The sequence below is a fragment of the Vicia villosa genome, linkage group LG2 (genome assembly GCF_029867415.1).
Source record: "Vicia villosa cultivar HV-30 ecotype Madison, WI linkage group LG2, Vvil1.0, whole genome shotgun sequence".
Lineage (NCBI taxonomy): Eukaryota > Viridiplantae > Streptophyta > Magnoliopsida > Fabales > Fabaceae > Vicia > Vicia villosa.
In genome coordinates, this window is record NC_081181.1 from 207,646,147 (window position 1) to 207,668,987 (window position 22,841).

The following is a 22,841-nucleotide window of genomic DNA, read 5'->3' on the forward strand; positions in this document are numbered from 1 at the left end:
AAGCTTTTAAGCAGATCAAGGTGTGTTTTTGAAGTGTGTCTTCTCTCTCAATTTGTTTAATGTTTGTTTGTAATCACTGTTGTGATTAAGGGGGAGTGAGTGGAGATACTCAGGTCTAGGAATAGATTGGAATTACATTGGGTAGGTTTTAAGTGAGGAGTTTTAAACGGGAGAGTTTAGCTCCAAATTAATTCTGCTTATATTGGATTCCCTCCCTGGCTTGGTAGCCCCCATAGTAGGTTGTTTAATCGAACTATGTAAACAATTATGTGTGTTCTTTATTGTTTTTATGTGTTTCTGTTTTAACGTTTTGTGTTGTATAATTGTGGATGTCATAACATCCGGTACGACATCAAGCGTGAGTTACTAGAATTTTCAATTGGCATCAGAGCAGGCAGCCTGCCTGTTTACATCTGGGTGAGATCCAGGGACAACAAAATTCTGGTACTATGGAGAAGGAATTGTTAGTGTTTGGGAATAGACCACCCATCCTGGATGGCTCTAACTATGACAACTGGAAACCTCGTATGGTAGCTGTCATAAAATTCGTGGACAGCAAGGCCTAAAGAGATATGGAAAGCGGATGGAAACATCCTGAGAAGGTTTTGGAAGATGGAACCACTGTCCTAATTCCTGAAGCACAATGGAACAAAACTGAATAAAATCTAGCTTTGGGAAATTCCAAGGCCCTAAATGCCTTGTTCAATGGAATTGACAAGAACATATTCAGGCTTGTGCAACACTGTGAACTAGCTAAAGAGGTTTGGGATATTCTCAAAACATCTCATGAAGGCACATCCAAAGTAAAGATGTTTAAACTTCAAATGCTTACCACTAAGTTTGAAAATCTCAAGATGAAAAAGGATGAAACCATTTATGAATTTTACATGAATGTCCTTGAGATTGCAAATAACTCAGGAGCCTTAGGAGAAAAAATGTCCGAAGAAAAACTGGTAAGAAAGATCCTCAGATCACTGCCTAAGAGATTTGATACGAAGGTAAGTGCCATAGAAGAAGCCCAAGACATCAGCAACATGAAGCTGGATAAATTCATTGGTTCTCTACAAACCTTTGAGTTAAGTATTTGTGAGTCTGTTGAAAAGAAGAACAAAAGCATAGATTTTGTTTCCAACATATAAGATAATTAAAGAGAAAGCAATGGTGAAAGTGATGAAAATTTATCAGAAGCCATAGCCATGCTTGGAAAATAATTCAACAGATTTATTAAAAGGGTTGATCAGAAGTCCAGATCCAATGTCAAGAACACTTCCAATGACATCAGCAAGACCTATGATCCAAGCAGAAGATTCAAAGCCGAGGAGAAGCCCAATCAAGGAAAAGGGGCTCAGTGTCATGGATGTGAAGGATATGGACACATTAGAGCTGAATGTCATACTTACCTCAAGGAGAAAAAGAAAGGATTGTCTGTCACTTGGTCTGATGAAGACTCTGAGTCTGAAGAAGAAACTGCAAAACATGTCACAATTCCAACAAGAGTCTATGCCTCTGAGATGATTCCAGTGATGATGAGCTAACCTTTGATGAACCTGCTGCCTCATACAATAAGTTGTGTATCAAGAATGCTAAAATCTGCAAACAAGTGGAGGAGCAAGAGATAATCATAAGAGAGCTAGAAACTGAGAAGAATAGACATCTTGCAACCATAGATTCTCTCAGTAGTGAGGTAAGCATGTTGAACTACAAGCTTGATCAAATGACCAAATCCTTCAAAATGCTGAATAATGGAACTGATACTCTAGAGGAAATTCTGGAGTCTGGATAAAGAACAGGAGATATGTCTGGGGTAGGATTTGTGGCTAAAGAGGAATTCACCTCTAGGTTCAGGAGATCAAAACCTGAAACTTGTGTAACTAACCAGATGTCAGCACCAATGTCATAACATCAAGGGAACAGAAGAAGGAGCCATTCAAAGAAGAAATTCTAAAGATGGAGGTGTCATCATTGTGGAAGATTTGGTCACATAAAGCCATTCTGTTTCAAACTAGATGGATATCCAAACCAAACTCATCAAGCCAAACCTGAATATGATACCTGTAACAGAAAGCAACGGCGTGGGTGGCTAAGAATGTTGCTCTAGTAGCACACACTTCTCTAAGAATGCCTGCCAAAGAAGATTGGTACCTTGATAGTGGTTGCTCAAATCATATGACTGGGAGAAAGAACTCACTAGTAGACTTCAAACTTGAGGGAACCAACTATATGACTCTTGGTGATGGAGAAATAAGAGAAGTCAAAGGTGTTGGCAAGACAGATGGTCAGGGTGTCCCTAATCTAAATAATGTCTTACTTGTACAAGGACTGGCTGCAAACCTTATAAGCATCAGCAAACTATGTGATGAAGGATTCTATGTCAGGTTCACTAAAGAAGAGTGTATTGTTACTAATGAAGAAAATGAAGAAATCATGAAGGGAGTCATATTTGAGAATAATTGTTACCTATGGGAGCCTAAAAACTCCAAGTTTCCCTCTACTTGTCCCATGACCAAAGAAAAAATTGAGGGTAAGCATCAAGAAAGAACTATCAAATTAGAGTTTCTTGTTCCTAGAACAAAGAACCAGATAGAAGAAGTGGATGAGTCTGATGATGAGTCTTATATTGAAGAACTCACTAGCAATGAACTTGCTGCTGGATACTCTGAGGTGTGTCTACTAAATGGAGAACTGAACAAAAGATTGACAATGTATAAAAATGCTTATGCCCTGTTACAAGAAGAAAAAGTAAGTCTCATGATAAACATTGTTGATCTGAAGAGAAAACTGCGAGACACCAAGAAGAGAAAGAAGTTCAATCAAGAGCCTCAACACCCAGGAAAACACACCCCTGTCTCAGCCAAGAGATGCTATCAATGTGGTAAGATAGGTCAGTTGAGGTTCTCATGTCCTGAAACTCATACACCTGCCAAAAGAAAGATTTCTTAACAGGAAAATCTGGCCAAGGGAAAGCCACCTCAGCGGAATTTATGTGTAGACGCTAAACACTCAGGCTGTGACAAAAATGAGGAAGAGGCTATAAAGAAAACAGGAAGCTCTAGAGGAAGGAAACCTAGACAAGATGAGAGTCACAAAAAGGACAAGTGCATTCCTGCTACAAGCAAGAACACGACAATAATGTGGGATGCTGTAGAAGAAGGTGAGACTGCTACCTCAGTAGAATATGAAAATGTCAAAATAGATGTCTTAACATCAAAATATGTTGAGAACTCAATTGTGCGTATTAAGATAAACAAAGCCTCTGGAATTGATGAATGCTCATCAATAAATATCCAAAATGCTCTCCACAAGGAGATTATTATTCGGAACCAAGTCCCAGAAGCTGTCAGAAGATCAAGGAAATCATCTACAACTTCCCGTGACACTCACAACTTTAACCTAACAAAAAGTATGATAAATGCACTTAATGACATCCGGGCTAGAGATATGAAAAGAGAAGTCTATCTGTTTAAAATGAGCACTGCACTGAACTTGATCCCAAGGAAGCTATCCATTGACAGTCAGTTTCATCTAAGAGAGGAGACACTAGAAATAGACCAAGCTTCAAGAATCTGGATGGAAAGAGCAAAGGACTCACAATTCAATTTGAGAACTCAAGAAAGCAAGGAGAGCATGATCCTTCTTATCACAACTGAAGATGTGAATCTGATGACAGGTATGATTCCTACAAATCTTTTGGGCTGGTCTAAATCAAGTTGGATACACCAAAGTGTATCTAATCAGAATGTCAAGAGGAATGTCATAACTATGCCCTGCTACATCAAAAATTGTGTGGAGGACAAACAAATTTCTATAAAAAGGTCAACCACTGATCTAGATGTTGTTAGTAAGCTGGATGTGAAGGTCTTCCTAGTTCACAAAAAGATCCTTCAGCTGGCATCCCTCTACAACAACGCTAGTGTGATCTCAAATTGCACTTCTCCCACAGAAACAAGTTTAAAACTCGCTCACTTCATTGAGATGCCTCAACAATTTATGTTCCTATCGTTCAAAGCAATGTCTTGTCTAAACATGCATATAGAGGTAACTAGTCCTGATAGGATCTTGAATAATGCACAGTTGAGAATGGTGCATATTCTGAAAACTGAGGATCTAACCAAGAAGTCTGAAGATGATTCTAAATATAGTGACAAGAATGTTCCTAACAATATCAATGACATTTTCACAAAAGCCCTTGATGCTACACAGTTTGAAAACTTGCGGAGCAAGTTAGGATTCTGCATCTTTGAGGAACCATAATTCAAAATAAAAAAAAATAATTTTTTTTTTGGGAGAAGACAGTTGTTTGCTTTGGCAAATTTTGTGGCCACATAGGGGGAGAGGTAATGTCACCCCAGAACAAAACGTATGTGTTTAAGTGATCAACAATTCTGATGTGCTTATTTTGTGTTGATATGTTTGTGCTGCTCTTGTGGTGTGGTTGGTTTAGCTATGTGGGCATTGTGTGCATAGTGGTGTATGTTGTCTGTATTATATTAGCTTTGATTGTGTTTGGTTGTTTTGTTTCTGCTGCAAGTGTTTCTCTGATATGGTGTGACAGGTTGTTTTAGCCAAAAATTTGCCAAAGGGGGAGATTGTAGATGTTTTCATGTTGACTGCATTTGTGGTAAAATATACCGGGGTGTTTAATGTCTTGATTTATATTGTGTTATGCAGGTTGCATTTGTGTTTAGCTAATACAGGTTCTGTTGGTGAATGTCATGACCGATGTCATGACATCCCTGTCTGACAGCAGGAGCTGTTATATTTTATTAATGTGTTTCCTGATTTCTCTCAATCTACAATTTAGGAAACCTTTTATTATGTGCTGAATATTTCGTCTAGAAGATTTCGCTGACAGCACATTTTTTAACAACCAGGTGGCGTGTAAATTAGGTTAACTTGGTTAACCCTAATTTGATTATTGAAAAGCCCAAGGCCCAAGAGCTGCATATAAGAAGGCTGCAATCCTAATTTGGAACGCAGAGAGAGAATTGTTAATTGTGAAGAACCGTAGTTCTGTAGCCGTCTCTTGTACTCCAAGCAATTGTCTTTTGATGATTGTATTGGAATAGGTTGTTTTTGTTAATTGTCACTCTAAGCTTTTAAGCACGAGTGTGTGTCTCTTGATTGAAGTTTTTAAGCAGATCAAGGTGTGTTTTTGAAGTGTGTCTTCTCTCTCAATTTGTTTAATGTTTGTTTGTAATCACTGTTGTGATTGAGGGGGAGTGAATGGAGATACTCAAGTCTATGAATAGATTGGAATTACATTAGGTAGGTTTTAAGTGAGGAGTTGTAAACGGGGGAGTTTAACTCCGAATTAATACTGCTTATATTGGACTCCCTCCTTGGCTTGGTAGCCCCCAGAGTAGATTGTTTAAACTGAACTGGGTAAACAATTCTGTGTGTTCTTTATTGTTTTTATGTGTTTCTGTTTTAATGTTTTGTGTTGTATAATTGTGGATGTCATAACATCCGGTACGACATCAAGCGTGAGTTACTAGAATTTTCAAACTTATTTACAGCTTATAGCACAAGTACTTACAAAAATAAGCACTTATGAATAAGCTTGTACAATATTTACGAACCATTTCTCAAACCAAAAGTAACTAAATTAAACTAGGGTTTTCTGAAATTTTTTTAGCTTGCAAAGTCTTCATCATCACCATAAAGATTAACTAATGTCGGAGATGTTACCTCTACAAAACAAAATAAACCCAAAATAATGCTGAGAGTCATTCAAAATAATGAACCCTGTATCAAAATAAAGATATGTAGAAGAAATTGAGACGCTCTTACAATCTAATTAGAATATGATAAACTAATTCCCTGTTACCTTTTCTATTTATCCTAACATCCACTTCATTAACAAATACCACCATTCTATAAGTGAAGCACAAGCGACAATAACTTCTTTCCAATTTAAACATTGTGTCGTCATTCACAACTCATGCTTAACAAGATTTAGTATATACTTTGTATGTTTAAAATATTTGGTATCAGAAATTAACTTATAAAACCAAGACATGTATTATTGTTTGCAGTAAAATCATTCTTATCTATGAGACCATATAGTTAATTGTAAAAAAAAAATAGAAACTAAAATTGTTGAAAGTTGTACAGCATCTAATACTAAATCACCAAGTCGTAGAGCAGATATAGGACTTCACTTTATCATTGCATATTTGCAACATCGCTCAAGAAATGAAAACTATGAAATCTATCATGTCAAGTAAGTTTCAAGAGATCAGAAATCAACAAAAGATATGGAATCCTAGCACCATGGATGCAACTATCACAAGTTTAATATTTATCATTAAAATAGTTTAATAATTAATTCATTATTAAGCGACAACAAAAATATATAAATTTGACATTATATTTGTGGCTAATGTTTGTGTAATTTTTAAGATTTTTCAATTTAATTTATTAAATTAAAAATGTTTCGTGATTTTGGTTTGTTTGATTGAAATAACAAGTTGCAAATGTAACCGATTTTATGTAAATTTGATTAAATTAGAATCACAAAAAGATGCAGTGTGTAATTGTTCATGCAAACTATTAGGGTTGGCCAAAAGGAAGACACAGTTTGGCCGAGTAATTGCGTAACCGATGTTATAGTAATGTGCAGGCAATAATGATAGTGTATGACATACAATTGTTGGAACTATGTAAAGTATAAACGGTGTAAATCCTTGAGAAGGAGAAACAAAACTGTAACTAAGAGAAAAATGTATGAGAGTATATTATATTGTAATAAAGATGGTAAATATTTACAAATATATTTTTAACTCTTTTATTTTGAAACTTATTTTTATTAAATATTACATAAACTATTTATAATTCTTTAGAGACGACTTAAATATTAATTTTATAAATTAATAAGTATTAGTTATTTACATATATTTCAGTTTTTGAGTTTTTTCTTAAAATATTAAATGATTTGATAAATTCTTAAGTAATAAATTTTCTCGTATTATTATTAAAAACATATGTTTTTTATTTATTAAATAATTAAAATATCCTCTCTATATATTAATTAAGATACCGATTATGTAAGACATTTTAAAAAGTATTTTTTTTTTTGTATTAGGATAGTGATTATATTAGGATATTCTCTCTTTTATTTTGAAATGATTGTATAATTACTTTACATGGTGCATGGTCTCAACATATTAAATCTTCATTGAGCTTAATGTCAAATTTGACTAATGACTTCAATTAAATATGAAATATAATAAATTAGACTAACCATTATATATAGTCCTCACAATTCATTCTATATAAAACTATTTTGCAGCATACCAAAGATGTTTTAATGTAATATATAAATAAATTTAATTTTTGTTTAGATTTGAATTATTTTTTCTGGATGAAAAAATATAGCAACAATTTTCTCCTTATTGAATTTTTGTGTGGGTTTGTATGCATAACATGAATGAGTAACAATTTCTTTATATATTATATAATTATTATAATGACGAGAATATGAAATAATAGTTTGTTTACCTATAATTACATAATATTGAATAACGGGAACATGAAGTGATTGTTCAAAATATTGAATATTAACGGGACTGTCAAATTACTGATCAAAGTATTGAACATTAATGAGAACGTGAAGTTATTGATAAAAAAATTTAATTTTTTCACGGGTACCAGATATTTTTCTATACATTCAATTATTATTTTTTCACGGGTACCAGACATTTTTCTATACATTTAATTATTATTTTTTCACGGGTACCAAATATTTTTATATACATTTAATTATTATTTTTTCACGGATACCAGACATTTTTCTATTAAAAAAATGTACATCTGAAATAAATGCGCGTCCCGTACGAGAACCCGTGCGAATGCACGGGTTTGTTACTAGTTTAATTATAACATATAAATAATTTCTAAAATACATATTGAAATAAAATTACAAAGGTTACAATAAATAACTATCGAGGATAAAATTTGATTTAAAATCTATTATAATTTTAATTGATTATATAAAAATTATTTTATAATTAAAATTTAATAAATGATAATTGTCACAAAAAAATTATATAGAAAAACCTATGGAATTACTTAGCACTGTATAATTAATCAGTTTATCATTTTAAGAAAGATTGAAGTGTTTTTGTAGAAAAAGTAATAATTAAAATGTGGAAGCCACTAAGTATCGAACCAAAATCACTAAGCTCACCAAGAAATGACCAAACCACTAGGCTACAAGAAAGGAATTGTCAAATGCTTTCACTAACAAAAATATAATTTATAATTTCAGTGTTATAAATTCTTAAGTACACCTACCAATTCAGGCCCTTATTTTTTTGAGGTCCTGGGTTGTGGGTCTGCTTGCCCGGGTCCAAGACCAGCCCTGCCTATTGACATTGTTGCATGTTTGTTGTTCTTTTTAATCGATCTAGTTGTTGTTGCTACCACTCCAAATTTTGTTTCTCACATTAACTCTATCCTTATATTGAGTGGGATAAACTTCAAGGTCTGGAAAGAATCTACTAAGATCGTTATTAAATAAAGGCATATTTGTAAAATGGTATTTTTGTTGGCAAATGTTACAACATTTGATGGTACATTTTAACTAAACATTACATGAATAAAATTACAAATTCAATTTATATGTTGTATGATTTTATTATTTGGAATGTTACACTCTTTCATGTAAACAGACAAATAATTTCAAATTTGGGTAATTCATGATTAATTCCAAAATTTAATATTGAAAAATAGAAAAATGTAGTTTTGTAGTCAAGCTATAATAATGAAAAAGCTCACATAAATCAGTTGATAGATAATCAATGTCTTTAGATTTAATACATTCTGATATGTGAACTTGATGGAACTTTAACTAGGAAAACCATTATTTTATCACCTTTATTAAAAACTGTTTTAACTATACTTATGCATATCTCATGAAAAATAAAATGGATGATGTTGATATGTTTAAAATATTTGTAACTAAAAGAGAAAATCAATTTAGTAGAAGTTGAAGAGGCTCATATTGAGAGAATTAGAGTAGGAATCCAATAAATTTAATGAATTTTATAATCCGCATGGAATTATATATCAAAGTACTGCATCCTTCCCCCCAAAAGTAATGGTCAAGCTGAAAGGAAGAATATAAGTTTAATTGGATTGACTATTGATATTACGTCAAGTTCAAGTAATTTTTGTTATTGGTGGGGGAAAGTATTATTAATTATCTGCTATATGCTGAATAGAGTTCCCAAATATAAGAGTAATGTCTCTCCTTATGATATCCTGGAGAAAATAAAACCTAACTTGTTTTATCTACGAACATGGGGTTGCAATTTATGCCATGATCCTTGAGGCAAAGTGAGCTCAACTTGCCAGTATAGCATATGAAGGGGCATGCATTAGGTATGAAATAAACAACAAAGTGCACATGGTGTATGACTTGATCGGTAAGTTTCTCATAGAGTAAAAAACAACGTTGACTTTCATGAAATCAATTTGCCTTTTAAATCAAGAAACATTTGGGGCACTAGACCGAGTTAGTTGTTAGGTGCCAAAATGTGTTTATATTTAGTTTAATTAATGGCACCTTTCGACCGTTTTTATCGGATATTCGTACAATTCCCTGAAGTTTTAGATAATTATTTATAGTTTATAATATTAAGCTTTCATTTTATGTTAATACTGTGTTTTAGTTATGATTTTGTAGGTTTTAGCCAATTTTGGGGAAGTTTGGAGCTTGTTTTGAGCTTGACAAGAGAGTGCCTGGCAGAAGTTAGCGCGCGTCGCGCGGAGATGTGGGCGCGTCGCGCCCTGGGCAAGATATTTTGGAGCTTCAAAGCAGAGAGTTGCGCGCGTCACGCGCATGGGCGGTTTAAATTTCTTAAGTGTAATGGCGCGAAGCGCGCTGGAGGGCGCGACGCGCCCTGGACAGAAAATGGTTTTACTATATAAAGAGTAATTCTGATTTTTGGAAGGTGGACATTTATTCTTAAGAGCTCATAAACCCTAATCACTGTAGCAAACTAATAGTTGAAGATTGGAAGCTTTGATCGTCGATTAATCGCCTTTGATGCTTGTTGATCTTCATCCTTTACTTCTTGAGCAAGCTACCATTCTCATGGATAGCTAAATCTCTTTTGTATCAAGATAAGATGTAATCTTCCTAGCTTTTTGTATGTGTTCTTGTGAATATATTATGTATGAACAAGTGATGATCAATATAGATGGTTTAGTTTGTTTATTAAAGCTTTTTCTTTGGTATAAGTGTTTGAGACATCAATATTTGTATCTAGATCTAACTTTATCATCTATCAAACTATAAATTGCAGACATGGATTTAGCGTTTGATGTTTACTTAGTATCGGTTTTAAAACGTTATTTGTATTGTTTAAAGGATGGAGAAATCGTCGGTTAAACAATACGGTAAATCTAACTATATCATTGCGGACACGGATGATATAGGCGTCGATACGTAATTATGTTGATCGTTACCATGTTCATATACGTATATTTATAAGGAGACATACAAATTTAGGTCGATGAAATCGAATCTTGATACATTTTCTTTAACTTAGAACTTTCATTAATTTACTCTTTGCTACTAAAAGAATTGAATGATCTTTTGCAAACCTAAAACTAAAGTAACATTAACTCAAGACAAAATAGGCTATAGAACGGCGGTGATATCGCAATAATCCCTGTGGATACGATAATAACGAAAAGTACACCACAATACTCTTTCAACAAAATGGCGCCGTTGCCGGGGATTGTTGTTTAGATATTGCAAGCATTGCAATAGTTTGTTTTGTATTGAGTCTTATAATTAATATCTTGTTTCTAAATTTATTTTCCTTGTGTTTGTTAATTTGCTTGGTTAGTTTTTCAGATTACAGTTTATGCGAGGACGTATACCTGCAGATCAACTCCTTTTTGATCCTGAGATTGAGAGGACTGCTCGTAGAGAGAATAGCAAAACTCGTAGGAGGAGACAACTAGCTAGGGAAAGAAGACAACAACAAGAGGCATCTTCTTCTTCAACTCCGGTTGAAAACTTAGTTGAGGGAGAAATGGCAGGAGAGATCCCTAATGTTCCAGCTCGAGGGCCTTGTGTTAATAGCCCTCGACTCAATGCACAATTTGCTCGTGATCAAGCCAATGGAAGAAACTCCGAGATGAAGACGGGGTTACTTCAATTATTATACCAAAATCCGTTCACAGGGGCAGATCACGAGGATCCATTTACTCATCTAACAAAGTTCTACGAGATCGCCGGAACAATTGGTGCTCCGGAAGACCAAGAAGAACAGGTGTTCAGGAGACTTTTTCCTCATTCCTTAATTGGAAAAGCTAAGGAATGGTACCTTGATCAACCAAATAATGTAATGACAAATTGGAACGAGTTAGAAGAGAAGTTCTTGGATCGGTTCTTTCCTCACAATAGGTTCATGGAAGCGAAAACTTCTATTGCAGTGTTCTCTCAAGGTTCGAATGAATCTCTCAATGAAGCATGGGAGAGGTTCAAGTCCATGGTTAGAAAGTGCAAAGGTCATGGGTTTGATGAATTGTCTTAAATCCATATCTTTAGGAATGGACTCCAACCTCAACCAAAAACTCTTTTAGATACTACCGCGGGTGGTTCGTTGATGTCAAAAACAGCTGCTGAAGCAATTGCTATCATTGATAGGATGGCTTTGAATGATCATCAAGGGCAACACAACCGTAGTGCATCGCAAAGAAAACCGGGAGTTCTTGAATTGAATACTAGTGATGCAATACTTGCTCAAAACAAGTTGTTGACACAACAAGTAGAATTGCTCACTCAACAAATGTCAAAACTCCCTCAACAAATCAAAGAGATAAATGGGAGCCCTTCTAAAAATCAACATGTGATGTGTTGTGAATTGTGTAGGGGTGACCATCAAACAGGTTTTTGTCCTCCACCGGGTGAAGAGGTGAATTATGTGTCTAATCCTAATCAAGGATATGGTGGGAGACAACAACAACAACCTTACAACAATAACCAAGGTTACCAACAAAGAGGTAATCAAGGTTATCAACAAGGATGGAGGCCGGAAGCGGGCCCATCGAATCGTCAAAATCCTTATCAAGGCGGTTACAATCAACAACCTCAACAAACAAAGCTTTCAATCGAGGACACTCTTAGCCAATTCATGCAATTGCAAATTGCAAGCCAAAAGAGTACGGATGCCGCAATAAAGAACCTTGAAACTCAAGTCGGGCAATTGTCAAAGCAACTTGCCGATCAAAACAAAGGTCCTTTTCCGGCTACTACACAAGAAAATCCTCGTGAGCATTGTAAGTCAATTCTAACTCGTAGCGGTAGAAATATTGATATGGGTGTAGGAGAGATAGTTGAGGAGGAAATTGTTGAGAGTGAAAAAGATAGGGTGATTGAAGTAGAAAAAAATGTTGAGGGTGATTTAGTTGAAAATGAGAAAGAGAAAGAATTAGTGGAAAAAGAAACTCTTGAGAAGGTTGTAGAAAAAGAGAGAAAAAAATTGAGTGTGAGTGAGAAGGGAAAGAAGAAGGTGGATGATTCTATACAAGTGAAGAAATTACCTTATCCTCCCGGTCCGTCAAAGAAAGAAGATGCAAAGCACTATGCTCGGTTCTTGGATATTTTTAGCAAGTTGCAAATTAATGTTCCTTTTTCCGAGGCATTAGAGCAAATGCCGATGTATGCAAAATTCATCAAAGACATCATCACTAAGAAGAGAAGATTCTTGGATCCGGAGGTAGTAACGGTGAGCTCTTGTTGTAATGCGTTAATTCAACGCACTACTCCGATAAAATCAAATGATCCTGGGCGGGTAACCTTACCGGTGTCTATTGGAAATGTTCACATAGGCAAAGGTTTGGTAGATACCGGTTCTAGCATTAATTTGATCCCATTGTCTATGGTGAGAAGATTAGGAATCAACGATTTGAAGCCGACAAGAATGACGTTATCATTAGCGGATAAATCCACAGCTCATCCTCATGGAGTTGCGGAAGACTTGCTTGTCAAGGTTGACAAATTTTGGTATCCTGTTGATTTTATTGTCATAGACATGGAAGAAGATCCTGAGATTCCATTGATCTTAGGAAGGCCTTTTATGAAGACGGCCCGAATGATGATAGATATTGATGATGGCTTAATGAAATTAAGGTACCAAGATGAAGAATTATGTCTTGATCTCTTTGAAGCCATCAAGCATCCTAGTGATGAGGATGATTGTTTTAGAATCGATGCTACCGAAAGGGCTATTATGAAAGTGGAGAATCAAATGCACTTGTCGAATCCTCTTGAGAAGACTTTAATGGAAGCTCTCGAAGTTCTCACCAAAGATCAAGAGAAGGAAATTGAAGATTGCTTGAGAAATTTAGAGGCTTGTGAGGAGATGAATCCATTTGAAACTCAAATTGAAGAGTTGAAGGATGAACCTAAAGTTGAAGAGCAAAAGGTGGAGTTGAATGTGTTACCATCTCACTTGAAATACGTGTTTCTCGGTGACAATTCTACTAAGCCGGTTATCATTAATAGTGGTTTGTCTAACAAGGAAGAGCATCGATTGAAGGAAGTGTTGACAAAGAATCAAGAAGCAATAGGATGGGTTTTATCCGACTTGAAGGGTATTAGTCCGGCCTATTGTATGCATAAGATTATGTTAGAAGATGATTTTCGGCCCGTGGCACAACCTCAAAGGCGATTGAATCCAACCATGAAAGAAGTTGTTAGAAAAGAGGTTGTGAAGTTATTAGAGGCGGGGATGATTTATCCCATCTCCGATAGCGAATGGGTGAGCCCGGTGCATGTGGTTCCTAAGAAGGGTGGATTGACAGTTGTGAGAAATGAGAAGAACGAGTTGATTCCTTCGAGAGCGGCGACCAGGTGGCGTATGTGTATTGATTATAGGAGGTTGAACCAAGCAACAAGAAAAGATCACTTTCCATTACCTTTTATGGATCAAATGTTAGAGAGGTTAGCCGGAAGAAATTTCTATTGTTTCTTGGATGGTTATTCGGGATACAATCAAATATCAGTGAATCCGGCGGACCACGAGAAAACTGCTTTTACATGTCCTTTTGGCGTTTTCGCATACCGAAGAATGCCATTTGGACTATGTAATGCTCCTGCAACATTTCAAAGGTGCATGCAAGCTATCTTCTCAGATTTGATCGAGAAAAGCATTGAGGTGTTCATGGATGATTTTTCTGTGTACGGGTCGTCATTTGACTTGTGCTTAAAGAACCTTGATGTGGTAATGGAGAGATGCATTGAAACAAATTTGGTTCTCAACTGGGAGAAGTGCACTTTCATGGTAACGGATGGGATTGTTCTTGGCCACAAGGTTTCTTCAAAGGGGCTTGAGGTCGATCCGGCAAAAATTGAAGTTATTGAAAAGCTTCCCCCTCCGGTGAATGTGAAAGGCATAAGGAGCTTCTTGGGACATGCTGGGTTCTATAGAAGATTCATCAAGGATTTCTCCAAGGTCGCAAAGCCTTTGAGTAATTTGCTCAACAAAGGTATGGAATTTAATTTTGATGAATCATGTCTAAAAGCTTTCCTAGAACTTAAAGCAAATTTGACCACCACACCCATAATTGTCGCTCCTAATTGGTCGCTTGAGTTTGAACTCATGTGCGATGCGAGTGACTATGCGGTTGGTGCGGTCTTAGGCCAAAGGAAGAACAAACAATTCCATGCTATACATTATGCGAGCAAAGTTTTAAATGAGGCACAGATTAACTATGCCACTACCGAAAAAGAATTGCTCGCAATTGTATTTGCATTGGAAAAGTTTCGCTCTTACCTCATTGGTTCTAAAGTGGTGTGTTACACTGATCATGCCGCAATCAAATATCTTCTCACCAAGCCTGATTCAAAACAGAGGCTTATTCGGTGGATTCTTTTGCTTCAAGAATTTGATCTTGAAGTGAAAGATAAGAAAGGTACAGAAAACTTGATTGCGGATCATTTGTCTCGGTTAGTGAATACCGAGGTGACAAACAATGAAAAAGAAGTGAGGGAAGAATTCCCCGATGAAAAACTGTACATGGTACAAGAAGTTAGACCCTGGTTCGCAGATATGGCTAATCACAAGGCATCTGGCTGGATACCGGAGGATCTAACTTGGAATCAAAGAAAAAAGTTTTTAAACGATGCTAATTTTTATGTTTGGGATGATCCTCACTTGTTTAAGTTGAGTAGTGACAATCTTTTGAGAAGATGTGTCGCGGATGAGGAGGCAAAAAGCATTTTGTGGCATTGCCACAATTCGCCTTATGGTGGTCATTTTAATGGTTTGCGTACGGCCACAAAAGTCCTTCAATCGGGATTTTGGTGGCCTACTTTGTTCAAAGATGCTTACCACCATGTTGCCTCATGCGACAGTTGTCAACGAACTGGTGGAATAGGGAAAAGAGAGGAAATGCCCCTCCAAAGTATTGTAGAAGTAGAAGTATTTGATTGTTGGGGCATTGATTTTGTTGGACCATTCCCTTCCTCAATGTCAAATGAATACATCTTGGTAGCTGTGGATTACGTGTCTAAGTGGGTGGAAGCGATTGCTTCACCCAAAGCGGATGGTAAGACCGTGATAAAGTTTTTGAAGAAAAATATATTTTCGCGGTTTGGCTCGCCAAGAGTGATAATTAGTGATGGTGGATCTCATTTCTGTAATGCTCCGCTTGAAAAAGTGTTGGAGCAATATGGAGTAAAGCACAAGGTAGCTACTCCATATCATCCACAAACTAATGGGCAAGTTGAGAGGACCAATAGAGAGATTAAGAGAATTCTTGAGAAAACTGTGTCTAGCTCTAGGAAGGATTGGTCAATGAAGTTAGATGAAACCTTGTGGGCGTATCGGACCGCTTTCAAAGCACCGATCGGTCTTACACCATTCCAAATGGTGTATGGTAAAAGTTGCCACCTTCCCGTAGAACTAGAACATAAGGCATATTGGGCCTTGAAGCTTTTGAATTTTGACCACAAGTTGTGTGGAGAGAGAAGAAAAATCCAATTAAATGAGTTGGAAGAGATGAGATTGCATGCCTATAAGTCTAATTCAATTTACAAAGAAAAAACCAAATTCTATCATGATAGTAAGGTTAGAATGAAGGACTTTAAGGTAGGGCAATTAGTTTTACTCTTCAATTCCCGGTTAAGACTTTTTCCGGGAAAGTTGAAATCTAAATGGTCCTGACCGTTTTTGGTCAAAGAATTGAGAAGCCAAGGGGCTATTGTGATAGAGGACCAAAAATCAAACCAAGAGTGGGTAGTAAATGGTCAGAGGTTGAAGGTTTATCGAGGAAGCGATTTTAATCGTGAAACTTGCGTTTTATCGTTTGGCGATCCTTGATTGCCTTTGACCGTCGAGCTGACCGACGTTAAACAAAGCGCTCTTGGGAGGCACCCCAAGTTGTATATATTCACTTGTATTTGTGTTCTTTGTGCAGGTGGGATTTTTGAGTTGTCGTCGAGCCAGAAACGATCTACCGGTATTTTTGGGCGTGCTGAAACAATGCAGTTTTTCTGCTGTTTCTGGTGTAGCGCGCGCCGCACCCATATGCGCGCGTCGCGCGCTGGGTGAATTCAAGACCCCCTTCCTGGCAGAGATGAGGGCGCGTCGCGCCAATTCTGCGCGCGTCGCGCGCTGTGTATATTTTTGAAAAAAAAAAATTTTGATTTGGGCCCACCCATGCTGGGCCCGACCCGGTTTCGTTGGCAGAAGAGTTAGTAGGGTTTTTGGAGGTCTTTGCCTCCATTCAAACCCTTTTTCCTCTTTGTGTCAAGAAAGTTCAAACAAAACACCACCTTGTTCTTGCATTATACTGCATTCCCTCACTATTTTCGTTGCTTTATTGTCATCATCATCAAAGGTATGTTCTCTCTTCCCTTCTATTTCCATTAGTTTAAGTTTTAGAAGTTTAGGTTTTTAGATTTAGGAATTTTTGATAGATTTTGAAAAACTAGGGTAGAAGACATCCTTTTGCTGTATCTTTAGCCTGCTGGAACCCTTAGAGGGGAGGAGAAGCAAGTTCTTCTTTTCTGTTTTGCAGAAAAATGAAGTTTTATTCTGGGTTTCGCAGAGCGCGCGTCGCGCCCTGTACAGCGCGCGTCGCGCCCTGGGTTCATTTTTGAAATTTTTTTTATGTTGTTTGGGGTGTAGATAGGGTCTGTTTGATGATTGATGATGACTGTGGCTTGAATTGTGCTGTTAATTTTGAGCATATGCTAATTTTGTTTCAATTTTGTGTGTTTTGGTTTGATTTGAATTTGTGCAGGAATGGCACCCTTTTTGAAGAGAAAGAAGACTGGTTCTGGTGAGGGATCTTCCTCACAAGCTGGCAGGTTTGATCGGACGAAGTTTCTAGGTCCGGAGCAAGAGGCGAGGTACCATGAGCTTGAAAGCCGAGTTGTGTGGAGTGAACGCACTGTGGTTCCTATTGACCACGGCCTTTTCCAAAGGGCGTGGACTGCTTTGTCTGAAACATACTGGGACAAGTTGTTCGCTCCACCAAAATTCTATCAGGTGGAGATTGTCAGAGAATTCTACGCAAACGCCTTGCCTCCGAGCGGTTGGTCAGGTACTGAAGCTTACCCGTTTAAAACATGGGTGAGAGGTAAGGCCATTGATTTTAGCAAAGAGGCTATTTTTGATTTTCTGGATAACCCTCTTGCTTTGGTAGAAGAATGCCAGTACCATCCCAGGTTGAATAGAGGAAACTGGGACGTGGAGAGTATTAGGGAGAGGATTTGCAGGACTGGTTTCACCTATACTCTGACTAAAGCTGGGCTGCCAAAGACTTTTACTCGTAGTCAGTTGACGGAGGAGGCTCAGTTGGTGACTTCGGTGGTCCTTTACAACATTAGGCCACGGAGTCACACTTCCTCCCTCACCATTGATACGGCAGGTTTGGTTCAGGGTATTTTGAATGGTGATAACATTGATGTGTCCAGGATTGTGGCGAACGAGCTGAAAAGAGTCGCCCTGAATGGGACTCTTCATGGAGATGGGGTGAAATGTAGGTTGATTTTTCCTGGTTTAATAATGGGTTTGTGCAGGAAGGCTGATGTCCGGTTTCCACCTGGTGGTAGGATTCCCATGGATGGTGTTATAGATGATATTTTTGCTAACATGTACTGTTTGCCTGGAGGTCGTCCTTTTGGTGTTGCTGCTGGTGCATCTGACCTTCCCGATGCTTCTCAAGCTGTTCCGGTTGCTGCTGCACCGCCTGCTGGTCCACAGTATGGTGATGCAAGTGATTGGAACTATCAGATGCATATGGCGCATCAGAGAGCGTTTATGTTTTTGCAGGATTCTATCCGGCAGCTTTCTCTGCAGCAGCCTGTTGGTACCCGGGATGATCTATCTGCTTATGCTTCATGGCCTGAGGGCAGGCCAGATCCTGAGGAGGGGATGGCTGATGATGAAGAGGTTACTTCCGATGAGGAGTAGTTTTTCTGCTTTATTTTTACTGTTTTATTTTTATTGTTTTTAGTTTTATGTTAGAACAATGTTTTAGTTACTTTGTTTTTAATGTTTATAATTTTGTTCCATCCTTTTGGATGAGGTACTTTGAAAGGCTAAGTTTACGCCTTTGGATAATTAACACCGTTTGGTGTGGTTTTTATTTTATATAAGTTCAGTTTATTTTATTTTTGCATTTATTTATTTTTAAGTAGTTTATTTTAGTTTAGTGTTTATATTTTAGAAATAATGGTTTGATAAGTTGTCCTGATGATTAATTAGCTGGAACACGAATTTTTGTTGCCACGATGAGTTTGGATGATGCAACACAATTTGAGTGGTGATGATATAAGTTGAAAACTGTACGTGCAAGGTACATCCTTTATCGTTTTATTTATCAAGTACCTTTGATTGTGATGCTTTTAATTGTACAAATTAGGTGTCATTAATTTCTGTGGATAAAATTAGTTCAATTGTGAATCACTTTAGCCTAGCTGTAGTTGTGAGGAGACTTTCCACTGTGTATATATATAAATTGTGCTGGATACCAGCAATGTGCGTTTTAACTCGTTTTTATTATGATTAATCTTGCATTGTTATTAAATTGTGTTAAGCATGAAAGTGATCAAGGCGTTTTGTTCTGCACTATGAGAAAAACTTCCAATCCAAATGTAACCTACCCGGTGAGTGTGTGAGTATTTGCTAACCACTTTGAGCCGTTTTCCAAGATTCTTATCGGTTAAGCTTATGTTGTATATAGATCTCTATACCGATTTTTGATAGAATCTTGATGACTTTCTTTTCTTTCTACCTTGAACTGTTGCCATTTGATATGGTAAGGATTGATTCCTTTTTGCCTTAGAATAGGGAGCATTCTTAGTGATGTCTTGGTAATATACAAGTTGGGGAGAATGAAATAAAGGTGTACATTGGTGAGGATAAATCAAAAGATAGTGCTCAAGGGGTATATATTTATGTTTATAATAAATAAAAGACCAAGAGTAGAAAAAAAAATATATATATGAAAAAAAAAAAAGGGAAAAAGAAAGAAAGAAAAAAGTTGTGACCCTTGAGCAAGTAATGAATAATGTGGTAAACTTGGTTGTTTAGGTTGTGATAATTGAATTTGAATGCTCTCTTAGGTTTTGACATTTTCGATTCAATGGCCGTGAGATATGAGACACTTCCTTGTTAACCAAGCCAAGCTACAACCCGAAAGTCCTTAGTGATTCATGCTTATATACTTTTTATATGTCTTGTGATTAGATGAGTTTATAATTAATTCGGTATGTTTGCGTCATTGTCTGGTGAGTGTTAGGATCCTCCATTTTTGTTCTCTCAGTAGAGAAATACGTAGGTGTGATTCATTCTTGAACTTCTTTTGTTTTGTGGAATTTCTGACATAGAATTTGTATATAGGATTAGCATTGTTATCATGGTACTTTGATGAAAATTGGTAAGGATTGATTTTTGTGTACTTTTGGAATTTGAACCATTCAATTGTTCTTGTTTCTACCTTGTTGTTTCATTTGTGATATTTTGTGTTCCCGGTAATTTATCATTGTTTTGTTTGAGGACAAACAAGAGTTTAAGTTGGGAAGAGTTGTTAGGTGCCAAAATGTGTTTATATTTAGTTTAATTAATGGCACCTTTCGACCGTTTTTATCGGATATTCGTACAATTCCCTGAAGTTTTAGATAATTATTTATAGTTTATAATATTAAGCTTTCATTTTATGTTAATACTGTGTTTTAGTTATGATTTTGTAGGTTTTAGCCAATTTTGGGGAAGTTTGGAGCTTGTTTTGAGCTTGACAAGAGAGTGCCTGGCAGAAGTTAGCGCGCGTCGCGCGGAGATGTGGGCGCGTCGCGCCCTGGGCAAGATATTTTGGAGCTTCAAAGCAGAGAGTTGCGCGCGTCACGCGCATGGGCGGTTTAAATTTCTTAAGTGTAATGGCGCGAAGCGCGCTGGAGGGCGCGACGCGCCCTGGACAGAAAATGGTTTTACTATATAAAGAGTAATTCTGATTTTTGGAAGGTGGACATTTATTCTTAAGAGCTCATAAACCCTAATCACTGTAGCAAACTAATAGTTGAAGATTGGAAGCTTTGATCGTCGATTAATCGCCTTTGATGCTTGTTGATCTTCATCCTTTACTTCTTGAGCAAGCTACCATTCTCATGGATAGCTAAATCTCTTTTGTATCAAGATAAGATGTAATCTTCCTAGCTTTTTGTATGTGTTCTTGTGAATATATTATGTATGAACAAGTGATGATCAATATAGATGGTTTAGTTTGTTTATTAAAGCTTTTTCTTTGGTATAAGTGTTTGAGACATCAATATTTGTATCTAGATCTAACTTTATCATCTATCAAACTATAAATTGCAGACATGGATTTAGCGTTTGATGTTTACTTAGTATCGGTTTTAAAACGTTATTTGTATTGTTTAAAGGATGGAGAAATCGTCGGTTAAACAATACGGTAAATCTAACTATATCATTGCGGACACGGATGATATAGGCATCGATACGTAATTATGTTGATCGTTACCATGTTCATATACGTATATTTATAAGGAGACATACAAATTTAGGTCGATGAAATCGAATCTTGATACATTTTCTTTAACTTAGAACTTTCATTAATTTACTCTTTGCTACTAAAAGAATTGAATGATCTTTTGCAAACCTAAAACTAAAGTAACATTAACTCAAGACAAAATAGGCTATAGAACGGCGGTGATATCGCAATAATCCCTGTGGATACGATAATAACGAAAAGTACACCACAATACTCTTTCAACATTAATCTCCCGGGATCATTAAAAATTAAAGTAATGAACATGAAGAAATATAATCTAGAAGAATCAAGAAAACAAGAGTTGTTAAACCTTATTGACTTGACTTCACAATATGTACCTTAGAGGATGATGCGATAAACCTCCAAGAAGATAGGTTGTCTTTGAATCTTGACTTATATGGTAGGAGGCCATAAATGAAGACATATATTCTCCTGAATCTAAAAAAACTTGGCACTTAGTAGACTCTCATAATGGATGCAAACCTATAGGTAGGTAGTAAATATACTTTGAAAAAGAAACTAAAGTATGATAGATCCGTTGAGAAATACAATGCTTTCATTGTAGCCAAATGATTTAGAAAACAATAAAATATAGATTTATTTGATGCCTTTTCATATATTAGAGGAATAACATCCATTAAGAAACTCATTTCACTTAATGTTGTTTAAAGCATAGATGTACATCAAATAGAAATTAAAATTTCTATTTTGAAAGGTGATTTTGAGAAAGAAATCTATAAGGAACGACCTAGAGGCTTTTTGGTTCATTGAAAGGAAATTAAGGTCTGTAAGTTGGATAAGTATTTATGGGGTCTTAAACAATGACATGAAAAGTTTGACAATCTGGTTATCTTAAATGAGTTTATAGTGAATGAAAGTGACAAATGTATTTACGATAAGTTTGAAAATAAAATTCGCATTATCATGTGTTTCTATATAGACGACTTACTTATCTTTAGTTCAAACATTAATATAGTAAATAATTTGAAATCATTATTGTGTAACAAATTTGATATGAAAGACCTCAAAAAAGTGAGTATAATCCTTTGTGTATAAGAAAGGTAGTTTGATATGCAGTACTATGGATGGAAATACCAAACAACAATTATATTTTGGTTTATATAGAGGTTATAATGATAAGACATATATTATTACATGAATGAAATTTAATATATACCCATTTATTCCTATAAAGGGCTCCAAATTTCATAGGTCACATATTTTTTTTGTGTAAAAACAAGATAAGAAAAATAATTTTAGGCTTAGAAATTATTTTCTTAAAAATTATTACAAAAATCCGACCTATTGGATTCAAACCTAATTCCTATAAAAGGGTCCAAATTTCATAGATCACATCTTCTGTGATTATTTTGTGTGTAAAAACAAGATAAGAAAAATAATTTTGGGCTTAGAAATTATATTCTTAAAAATTATTACAAAAATCCGACCTACCGGATTCGAACCAGTGACCTAAGGATTACTGGGGTTGCCCACTACAGTCCTCCGCTCTACCAACTGAGCTAAGGTCGGTTGGTGATAACAACATATGTTTTTCTGAAGATTACTTAATTATATTTGATTAAAACATTAATATTATAAATAATATGAAATTTTGGTTGTGTGACAACTTTTATATGAAGGACCTCAAAGAAGTAAGTATAGTCTTTGGTAAAAGAAAAGTAGTTTGATATTTAGTACTATGGATGAAAAGACATAACAAAAATTATATTTTAGTTTATATAAAGGTGATAATGATAAGTCATAAATTATTAGATGAATTCAATTTAATGCATATCCATTTA

The 22,841-nt window shown here is 36.0% G+C and overlaps 1 non-coding gene across 1 annotated transcript; it reads right to left on the reverse strand.

Moving 5' to 3' along the window:
- Positions 1–22,481: 22,481 nt before the first annotated feature.
- TRNAY-GUA (transfer RNA tyrosine (anticodon GUA)) lies at positions 22,482–22,569 on the reverse strand. The gene is given in 2 exon segments: positions 22,482–22,517; positions 22,533–22,569. It is a non-coding gene; the product is annotated as a tRNA-Tyr (tRNA).
- Between the last annotated feature and the right edge of the window lie 272 nt (positions 22,570–22,841).